Source organism: Limulus polyphemus, unplaced genomic scaffold (genome assembly GCF_000517525.1).
Source record: "Limulus polyphemus unplaced genomic scaffold, Limulus_polyphemus-2.1.2 Scaffold475, whole genome shotgun sequence".
Classification (NCBI taxonomy): domain Eukaryota; kingdom Metazoa; phylum Arthropoda; class Merostomata; order Xiphosura; family Limulidae; genus Limulus; species Limulus polyphemus.
The window spans coordinates 207266-219266 of NW_013666085.1; the positions used below are offsets into that span (position 1 = coordinate 207266).

The 12001-nt window shown below is 33.1% G+C and overlaps 1 long non-coding RNA gene across 1 annotated transcript in view; it reads right to left on the reverse strand.

Moving 5' to 3' along the window:
* Positions 1–5840: 5840 nt before the first annotated feature.
* Positions 5841–12001, reverse strand: part of LOC111085572 — a 7857-nt gene continuing 1696 nt past the window's right edge. The window contains exon 2 of the long non-coding RNA XR_002610381.1: positions 5841–10074. This is a non-coding gene — a long non-coding RNA (uncharacterized LOC111085572). The remainder of the gene's footprint in view (positions 10075–12001) is intronic.

Genomic DNA, 12001 nt, shown 5'->3' on the forward strand with positions numbered 1-12001 from the left:
TGATGAGTTTTTTCCTGGCTAGTACCATCTTTCAAGCTTCTTTCCTTGCTAGTAATATCTTTCAAGTTTCTTTCCTGGCTAGTTTTATCCTTCAAGCTTCTTTCCTGATAAGTATTTTCTATAGAGTTTCTTTCGTGGCTAGTATTCTCTTTCAAGCTTCTTTCTTTGCTAGTATTATCTTTCAAGCTTCTTTCCTTGCTAGTAATATCTTTCAAGCTTCTTTCTTTGCTAGTATTATCTTTCAAGCTTCTTTCCTTGCTAGTAATATCTTTCAAGCTTCTTTCTTTGCTAGTATTATCTTTCAAGCTTATATCCTGGCTAGTATTATCTTTCAAGCTTATTTCTTTGCTAGTATTATCTTTCAAGCTTCTTTCCTTGCTAGTATTATCTTTCAAGCTTATATCCTTGCTAGTATTATCTTTCAAGCTTCTTTCCTTGCTAGTATTATCTTTCAAGCTTATATCCTTGCTAGTATTATCTTTCAAGCTTATTTCCTGGTTACTTTTAAACTAAAAGTTTGTAATAATAGCAAGATATACAAACCAAAGACTCTCTGGAAGCTAAAGTTACATTTCTGGGAAGTACTGCACGGGAAAAGTGTTCGGATTGTGCTCTTTTATCATAAGAAACTCATTGCATCAAAATGATTCAATGTACAGAGCTCAAAATGTTCATAAGTCTTATTGATATAAACTATAACGTTTTTATATATTAAAAGTTGTACCGTTTACCAATGGGAGAATCGAAAAGTTTAGAGGTAACGATTTGTATTACCTGTATCATCAACATACTATTGGAGATAAGTATCTATATTATCCCGAAAAGAGTCGTTCTATTTAAATTAATAATTCATATTACCAGTAGCATAACCACATTAATCGAGGTAAGGAATTTTTATATATCTCCTATAATGAAGCTAACAGTTTGTTGCTCCACCAAAGTCGATTTTTGTTAAATATAGACGTTCTTCAATTCACAGTCTTTAAAATGGATTATAATAAAAAAGTCATTTTATCAAATATCGCTTCACGGTCTTTGGAATAACTGATTAATTAATTAATCACAAGAAAGATGTCTCTCTGTCATTCATTTCAGTTGCTAGTGTACAACAATGTAAACTTTTAGGCTTACCTTTTCTCATTGTTCTGATTTCCAGACTCTTCTACTCATCGAGAAATATAATCTTAAGTCCTTTCAAAAGGAAAAACATAATAGAGAAACACAGCAAAAAAAAGTACTTGATGTCTGTCCTAGATCAAATTTAAACTGTACCACACTTTGTATTGTATACTGGAGGGATTTAGACATATTGACAATAGAGTTAGGAAAAAAAAAACGAGATTTACTCTCCAGGTAATAATAAGACAAACTTTTATTTGAACGAACGTTTCGTCAAGGCTAGTAATACAAAAAATAGGTTTTGTACTATTAGTCCTAATGAAGTAGCAATGGCTAAACGTTAGTTGAAATAGAAAGTTTATTTTACCTTTATCTTTATCCTGTCAGAGTATTCAAATTCTAACAATTGTTGTGCTCATAGCGATAAACTTCAGATCATTTAATCTATTTAATTACATGGACTACCAGAATGGTAGGATTAAAGAATTGATTTATAACAAAAACATTTATAAGAAAATGATTCACATTGGATCGCATTAAATTACACTTTCTCCTAAATATAGGGTCGCTTAGTCAGCAACAAAATTTATAAATTCACAAGCTTTCATTACAACTACGACTGACCTACTGTTCGAAACTACTACGAAAAACAAACAAGGACATATAAGTTTAAAGACAACAATTGGACAACACCGATTTTTCGACTTATCATATACTTAGCAGCGTGTAAACCATGCTTATTTGAAAGTCTAAAAAGCCAGTACATTAATATTTTAAGGAAGTAGCGAACGGTATCATTCCACTAATAGAATTCATTTAAATATTTAGGACGCCAGTTACAAAAATCACTTCCTATAATACCATTGGAGGTAATGATTGCTATTATCAGTAAGAGAATCAGACTATTGGAGGTAATGATCGGTATTATCAGTAAGAGAATCAGACTATTGGACGAAATGATTGCTATTATCAGTAAGATAATCAGACTATTGGAGGTAATGATTGCTATTATCACTAAGAGAGTCAGACTATTGGTTAGGGCGTTCGACTCGTAATCTGAGGGTCGCGGGTTCGAATCCTCGTCACACCAAACATGCTCGCCCTTTCAGCCGTGGGGGCGTTATAAAGTGACGGTCAATCTCATTATTCGTTGGTAAAAGAGTAGCCCAAGAGTTGGCGGTGGGTGGTGATGACTAGCTGCCTTCCCTCTAGTCTTACACTGCTAAATTAGGGACGGCTAGCGCAGATAGCCTTCGTGTAGCTTTGCGCGAAATTCAAAAACAAACAAACAATGCTATTATCAGTAAGAGAATCAGACTATTGGACGAAATGATTGCTATTACCAGCAAGATAATCAGACTATTGGACAAAATGATTGCTATTACCAGTAAGAGAATCACAATATTTTAAGTAATGATTGCTATTATCAGTAAAAGAAACAAATTATCGGAGGTAATGATTGTTATCATCAGTAAAAGAATCAGACTAATGGAGGTAATAATTGGTATTATTAATATGTGAGTTAGACTATTGGAGGTAATGATTGGTATTATTAGTATGAGAGTTAGACTATTGGAGGTAATGATTACTATAACCAGCAAGAGAATCAGACTATAGAACGAAATGATTGCTATTACCAGCAAGAGAATCAGACTTTTGGAGGAAATGATTGCTATTACCAATAAGAGAATCACAATATTTTAAGTAATGATTGCTATTATCAGTAAAAGAAACAAATTATCGGAGGTAATGATTGTTATCATCAGTAAAAGAATCAGACTAATGGAGGTAATAATTGGTATTATTAATATGAGAGTCAGACTATTGGAGGTAATGATTGGTATTATTAGTATGAGAGTCAGACTATTGGAGGTAATGATTGCTATTACCAGTAAGATAAACAGACTATGGAGATAATGATTGCTATTACCAGTAAGATAAACAGACTATGGAGATAATGATTGCTATTACCAGTAAGAGAATCAGGCTATTGGAGGTAATGATTGCTATTATTAGTATGAGATTCATATTTTGGAGGTAATGATTTACGTTACTTGTAGTCTAAGCATAGTGTTCACATTATTTCGTACTACAACACATTCTTTATGAGTTTTTTTTATTTCATCCTATATAATAACAGCTGGTTTACATTTTACTCCATAATACTTATTTTGAATAATAATTTTGATTCATGAAAAGTCTCGGAAAAATAAATAAAAATTCTAAGAAAATTTTAAACTTTTCTACTAAACCTTTAATACGTAGAAAAGTTTTTTACTTAATATTAAAAAAAGAGAGAGAGAGAAAGAAAGCTGTAAACCAATGAAAACGGGGATTCATTCTAGAGATAAAGCTGTAAACCAATGAAACCAGGAACCCATTCCAAAGAAAAAGCTCTAAACCAATGAAAACAGGGACCCATTGTAGAGAAAAATAAAAAATAAAAACAGAATAACACAAACATACCAGTGAATTCAAATAACCATTTCAAAAATATATCTTATTGAACTCTTTCACTTACAATGACCTGTTATCTTATGCTTAACTCATTTCTGAATATTAGTTTGGTTTTCTCCTTAAGAAAGTTAATTTTTGTTTAAAAATGCCTTACCATAAAAGCGATTTATTTGTTTGTTGCTAAGCGCAACTACACAAAAGGCTGTCTGTGTTATGCCCCAATTTTTCGGGTTATAAGTCTTCAAACTTACGTCTGACTCACTCGGGGGCTATAAAAGCGGAAAGGTCGTTCGTCCTGCTCTAGAAACAAGAAGAATTAACCCATTAAATCCCATACTCTACCAAGTTAATTTATGATTATATTTTCAGTTTATATTTATCCTTAATTTTCCAGATTTCTAAGGTTCGTGAGCTGCTTCAATGACGTATGGTCTAACTCTCTTCCATTTATATATTAATGATGACGTGTAGCAGTATTAACATCCTACTTGAACATCGTGTTATAAGTCTTCAAACTTACATCTGACTCACTCGGGGGCCTATAAAAGCGGAAATGTTGTTGTACAAAATATCTACTAAAGTATATTAAAATCCGTTGAAATGAAGTGCACGCGCATGCGCATTTAGATAGTAAGGTACGTGAATATTTTCAGGACAGACGGAAATGAGTATTATTATAATATTTTTTTGCGAGAGACAGCATTGAATGTAAGTCTAGTTTGAGATTTTCCACTCGCCTCTATTTTATCTCCATTAACAAAAATGAAGTTATTATGTATTGGTCTGAGTTGTAGCTTTGTTGAAACTACCTGAAATAAAAGTAGAGTAAACTCCTGACTGTTGTGTCCGTTATTCTGTAAGGAAGTTTTGAAACTCTTGCAAAGTCCTCTGTTACCTTGGGTGTGCTGTTTGAACCTTCTGTAGGATGCCTCACGCATGCTCAAAAGGTTCAGTTCAGGAATCGTTTTAGCCGAACGATTCTCTAAATCGCTTCTTGTTCAATAAGCGTGATGAGCCTTGTTTGATAAGAGTGGGTACTGTTATGAACCATAATGAAGCTTGGCCCAGCTAGACCATCACAAGTCTCACTGTAAGGCACAGAATCTTATCTTGGTACATAACTGCGAAAATGGTGTTGCTTTGAATGACATATAAGCCAATCCTTCCCTATATGCTCCTCACACCACGGCAGGTCATCCTCCTTATTGATTATGTTCTTCTTCATGCTTTAAGAAACAACGTTCACTACATTGTCTCCAGACTCTAACACACTTGTAAGTACATGCAAGACAGAATTTGGAATTGTTAATGGAGATTTGTGGTTTACAAGCATTGAAGTTCCACATGACAAAATATCTCATGGTGTGTTATACCAGTCCCATCAAGCTAACTGCATGTATAGAAATGATCCACATGACAAAATATCTTATGATGTGTCATACCAGTCCCATGAAGTTAACTGCATGTGTAGAAATGATCCACATGACAAAATATCTCCTAGTGTGTCATACCAGTTCCATCAAGCTAATTGCATGTGTAGAAATGATCCTCATGACAAAGAATATTCTGGTGTGTCATACCAGTCCCATCAGCTTATCTGTATGTGTAGAAATGATCCACATGACAAGATATCTCATGGTGTATGATATCAACCCCATGAAGTTAACTACATGTGTAGAAATGATAACCTACGTTGTGTCTTATTTATTTTTAGTTTCATTTAATAACTTTATTTTTGAATTAGAAACTATTTTTTGTGTTGGTCTAGGATAAGACTTAATATCCACCACTACACATCTATGCCTTATACGTTTCCACAGTTCTTGATCAATCGGCACCAAACTTGACACAGTGATATAGGATTACATGAGGGGGGTTGCCCCCCATCATCTATATAAATAAACGTCAATATGTCTTTGTATCTCTTCCTCATACGTTTCCACATTTCCTGATCAATCATCACCAAACTTGACACAGTGACATAGGATAACATGAGGAAGGTCACGAGGGGGTTACCCCCCCATCTAATTTCCTATTGATAGAATGTTTGAAACCAGTATGTCTTTCTTTTCAGTATTGGTACCTTTATGTATTTTTATTGCACTTTTAATGTTTATTATGTTAAGAAATAAAAATAGAAACACAATTTCCTATCCTTTGTTACAAACGAGTTTTTATTTCCCCCGTCCAACGGACGAGTACTTCTGCTAGTTATTTGATGAATCTGAAGATAGATAGAGAAAAAAGCAATTCCATTTATAATGCATGCCTTGAATGAAGAATATTTATTCGTAGTTTCGATTAAATACAATCTCGACAGTTTACATGCACAAGAAAAACGGTTTAAACATGAATTATTTCCATAATATCCAATAAGCATCATGACACATGTTCTCTATTTCATTTCTGTCTTCTGTTTATAACTTGTTATCATATTCCTTCACTCTAATACTTAACCCCAATACTTGTGATTCTTTTATAAAACTTATCGCATCAACACATCGTTGGAGATAACTCATACGAGGACGTATTTTTTTTACATTAGCTATTAATAGTAAACGCGTCTTTAGCCTAAGGGAATGAAAAACTTAGTATTTACATAATTTGAATGGAGTAATAAAGGTTGTACTGATCCTTGAAAGTCTGTTGTCGTTTGCGAAGAAGCATGAAAACCCGAGAGTGGCCGTGATATTGCCAGCTATGCATTTTCTATATATTCTTGTAAGTATTTCTTATGAGCGGTGAAAAGGAGCCCAACAGAAGAATTTGAAATCACTTTAGACAAAAGTGTTTATCGCAGTAAAACGGTAAACTTTACAACAGCAACATATAAGGTTAAGGGTAGTTAAGTTACCATACCTGTTCGTTGAGACTTAGTTTTAGTACAGTATGTCTGGTGTTATTAAGAAACAAATAAGAAATTCAACAGAATTATAAAACATATTAGTTCGACACCACAATATTTTAACCGAATTTTTAATGGATAATGATTTTGTTTTCTGTTGTTGTTTATTTTATATATTTTTTTTGTATCGAAAATAGTATTTCAATGTTGAAACCAAATTCCCTTACAGGACAGTTTTTCAATTTAATAAAATAGAAATTATACAAGTTATATCATTCAGTATAGGTAGGAACTTATCCCCTGGTGATCTAATATAATTTTCCAATACGTATATGGTATCTTTTCATTTGTTAACACAACAATACCTGTAAAACGATAATGACAGTGTATTATGTACACTGTTAAAGACTTACTTAAATGTTCACCAGTTAGAGCCTATGTTAGAATGAGACTTCTTCAGCCACACTTGGTAATGAATTGCTGTTAATTCTATAGATAATAAATGTAACATCCATGTTATTCAGAGAGTGGTTTTCATTTACATTTGAATTATTGGGAAAGTTATCAAACATGTTACATCGAATATTTGGAGATAATATTGTACTTATACCACCGTATTAGGTATAACACATGTTTAGACTATGTAATTTATATAATACGTTTTCTCGAGTTGTGGATTTTTTATCTGTAGTTTGGCATGTGATTAGCTCATGTTTTGGAATGTGTTTTATATGTAGTCTAACATGTATTTAACCCATGTTCTAGCATGTGATTTATCTGTAGTCTAGCACGGTTTAACTCGTGTTATGGAATGTGTTTTACTTGTAGTCTAGCATGTGTTTAACCCATGTTCTAGCATGTGATTTATCTGTAGTCTAGCACGGTTTAACTCGTATTATGAAATGTGTTTTACTTGTAGTCTAGCATGTGTTTAACCCATGTTCTAGCATGTGATTTATCTGTAGTCTAGCACGGTTTAGCTCGTTTTCTGGAATGTGTTTTATCTGTAGTCAAGCATGTGTTTAACCCATGTTCTGGAATGTGTTTTATGTGTAGTCTAGCATGTGTTGAGCTCCTGTTTTGGCAGGTTTTTTATCTGTAGTCTAGCACGGTTTAGCTCATGTTCTGGAATGTGTTTTATCTGTAGTCTAGCATGTATTTAACCCATGTTCTGGAGTGTGTTTTATCTGTAGTCTAGCACGGTTTAGCTCATGTTCTGGAATGTGTTTTATCTGTAGTCTAGCATGTATTTAACCCACGTTCTGGAGTGTGTTTTATCTGTAGTCTAGCATGTATTTAGCTCCTGTTTTGGCAGGTCTTTTATCTGTAGTCTAGTCTGTGTTTAACTCGTGTTCTGGAATGTGTTTTATCTGTAGTCTAGCATGTGTTTAACCCATGTTCTAGCATGTGTTGCGCTCCTGTTCTGGTAAGTTTTTCATCTGTAGTCTAGTCTGTGTTTAGCTTACATTGTGGAATATACTGGTCCGCTGCCAAGGTAAATCCCAAATTGTTGGCTATGACTTTGGTTTGTACTGAGATACTAGTAGTCTGATTAGCAGATTTGGATGTAGTACTAAATCACTTACTAAATGTACAACATAGTAAGAAATTACTCTTATGTAGTGAACATTACTAGTCGTTAAATATCGTTATTCGTAATTTCGTAAATAATAGTTTAAGGTATTGGTGTTGAAATGAGATAAATATTCTTGGCAATATATCAAATCTCAGGTTCGACAGCTGACTCAAAGTTTTATGAGTCGGCTACATTTTCTTTCATGTGTTTCCCTTATTTTCTTCTCATTAAAATATTTATTGTATTTTTGCTGGTTTTCGGTTAAGCTATTAACCTGATTTATATCTTATTATTACCGAGCATCTTAATTATCATAACGATATTCATGTAATATTACTATTTTTTACAATGCCTTGTAATGGTAGTTACAAGGCACAGAATAACATCTTGTCAGTTTTTGGGTACATGCTTACAGATTTAAAAACCCCCACTTTATTCCAGGAGGTTTATTGTGATTAGAGTAGCCACATGAAAAAAGGGTAGCATCTGAGACTTTATCAAGGTTACTGTCAGAGTAGTTATCAAGATTGAAATAAGGGGTCTTCTTAATATTAACGTTAGGGGTTTTTGAGAGATTAAAATAATAGATTTTCTTATGGTTAAATACACAGGAACTTTCAATTCTAGCTCTACGTAATTTTTAATGAGGTATTTAAGAGGTTTATAACATTAAATGTTTTCATATTTAGTGGATAAGAAAGTGATTAACTACATTCACTGGAGCAAATAATATTATGTAATAAGGTGTTCTGTGGAGCTTAACTATAGGAGTCTTATTAGAATTCAGCTAATAAGTATTACTAAAGTAAAGGGCTCTTAAGCTATTACTTCACAGAATTATAGAGCAGGATTTTTATGGTTAAATACATGTTATTTCATAGCTTTATTAATAGGATAATTCACAAGAACTGCGTTTTAAGGGTAAGTGGTATGATATAGTTAGTACTAGGATAATTCACAAGAACTGTGTTTTAAGGTTAGGAAGTATGATGTTTTTACTACTAGGATAATTTACAAGAACTGTGTTTTAAGGTTAGGAAGTATGATATTTTTACTACTAGGATAATTTACAGGAACTGTGTTTTAAGGTTAGGAAGTAGGATATTTTTACTACTAGGATAATTCACAAGAACTGTGTTTTAAGGTTAGGAAGTAGGATATTTTTACTATTAGGACAGTTTACAAGAACTGTGTTTTAAGGTTAGGAAGTAGGATATTTTTACTATTAGGACAGTTTACAAGAACTGTGTTTTTAGGGTAGGAAGTATATTTTTTTGGCCGCAATAGTAAACTTTTGAAGGCAATTGATGTAGTATATATATGAAAACAACATGAGAAATATTGTAAACTAACAATTTTAGAAGTTTACAGTAGATTAAATCATGAATTAAACAGTACTGCACAGTTATCTCTATTATAATAAGGTATCTATCGAATATATGACCAAGGTAGCCTGTTCCCTGTCATGTCGCTTGTGGTAATGTCGATAAGTAGTTTCTTCTCCTTAGTTAAATCTTTATTCTATCAGAGATTTGGTTTGTATTTTAAGCCACCATTTTCAGTGTTCGCAACTTTATCAAAAATCGCCAATTATCGGAAAGAGAAAGAATCTACAAAATCAAATATCAGAAAATGAAAGTTCTAGTCTCAGATGACTTTAGCAAAACTGCTGGAGAGTCCTTTTGAGCAACGCTAGGAAGCGTAGTAACGGTGCGTCTTATATGATAACTTTGGCACATTGAATATTGTGAGAGCTACCGCTACACGATCAAATAAAGGGTTTCAAAAACAGTGACAGCTGTTGCTTATAAACATGATATTTTGTCAACAAAGTACATTTTAGTGTGTCATCGAGAAGAGCTTTCCAAAGAAATTTTTTGAACACTGAGTCCTTAGCAAACACAATCATCTGAGCCTTCTTGTACGTAGTTCGTTGTCTTCTTCTTCTGGAACCTGGAGACGGACTAGTGACAGCGGATTGCCAGCAGACCTAAAGTAAGCAAAACCCCTAAGTTCACAGCCACGAGTGTCCAAGAGAATGGAAGAGAAGACGCCGAGTTGGAAAAAGTACTTTTCACTGTAAAAAGAACAAAAGAAAGGTTTATTTCGTAAAACATCTGGTGAATTATTGAAATATTATCCGAAAAAACCAAAGTCGTGAAGATTTGTCCAAGCTTTTCAACAGCGAGTTTTGGGACTACGAACGTTACACAAAATTTTACAGAGCTACCTTAAATCTTGCAGTTTCAGATTATCTGTAAACTTAATGTAAAATGTTAGAAAGAGGAGGAAAAAGTTTTAGGTGTCTGTTTATTATAGACAACCTAGGTACTAAAAAGTTTCTACCAAGTTTTCGAAAAGCTGCTTAATTCATGTCATTAAGATATATCAAAGTAATATTTAGAATGAAATGCATAAGCAAACAAAGAGAATAAAAGATATTTTCGTAAATTTCTGATATACCTCTACAGGTACACAAGCTAACATTTACAATAAGATATTTTCTTTATTTAAATATTTCAGACAATTAACGAGGTGAACTTTCTAGTTAAGTTGTTCTTCGACGTGATGAACAACAGTGTTTCGAATATATTATTGGACCACTATTTAATTAATTGTTTTCACATAAAACATTACTAGTTATAGCTCGTGGTATATCAAAATTTAAGAGTCATATCTGCCATAAAGTGATACATAGTAACGAGTAAACGTCACCCGGCAACCGTAAAATGACACTTAGTAACGAGTGCACATCACTCAGCAACCACTGAATTTCAGTGTAGCTAAGAGAAGTCTACGTCGTGAAGATTGAATGTATACAAACATCCTTTCAAAATGATATTTGGATTTAGCAGAAAATACAATATCATACAATTTTTTATAGCTCTTTTTTTCTTAGTGTTTGTCTTTTCAGCGAAAGTGTCGCTGCTACTCATGTAGTTGTTATTCCAATATTGTTACACATAACCTTAACGCATACACACACACACATGTATATAACTGTTTGGATCTTATTCTGTTAGATATCTCTCTTAGTTAAGGGTATCTGCCAGAAAAGGTTCCAAACAGTTATGGAGATGCGAGTTGTCTTTTAGAGTTAAAAGACTCACATGTAAGACGAAACTACAAATAAAATATTATAAACAGACATGAGAGGTGAAGTCCCAAAACTTCTCACATCTAAAACTACCTTTCACTGCCACAACAAGGCTAAGACTTGTGTACAAGTTTTGTGAATCCATACGTGCAAAGGAACTGAAAAGGTTCACCAGACTGTGTTAATGTGTATTTGGAAGAGAAGTGACACTCATATAAGTATTCTCGAACTCCAACTGATGCATGTAAGGACATTGTCATGATACAAAAGACTGTTTGGTTGAGATATTAGTGATTAATATATTTTTGTGAGTGAATATTTTATTATTATTTAGTTTTTGTTATAATAAGAGTTAAAAGCAGACGATTTTAGGAAGTTCTATTATTAATACACTGACGTCAAGAATATAGAAGGTGGGCAGACGAGTAAGTGATAATAATATATATAGCGTGAGACGAGTGGCAAGCAACAGGCAGATAATAGCGAAAGAGAATAAAGTTGGTGTGAAGTTAACTACCATAGAAGTGATAGGTGTAACGTTTAATATGTTAGAGTGAAACTAACAGCATAAAACAAGATAAGAAAAATAATTTTATTTCGTCAAAGCGTGGTTCTAAAGTAATTGAATCAACCTGAGTGCACTTTGACAAAAGGAACAGAGGATCTTCAAAAGACCAAACGATTACGGTAACTCACACCACAATTGTAAGTGAATCACAGAAAGTACTAGTCCGATAGAAATAGAGAAGATAGTTTGGCTTGCCAACTGAAATTCTAAAATAATTGAATAGGCCTAAGTGGACTTTTGACAAGAAGGAGAGAACTACATATATATAGTATTTATGGTATGTCCATAACATCTATAATGTTGAATAATTTATTGTACATACGTTAACTTGTTCTGAAT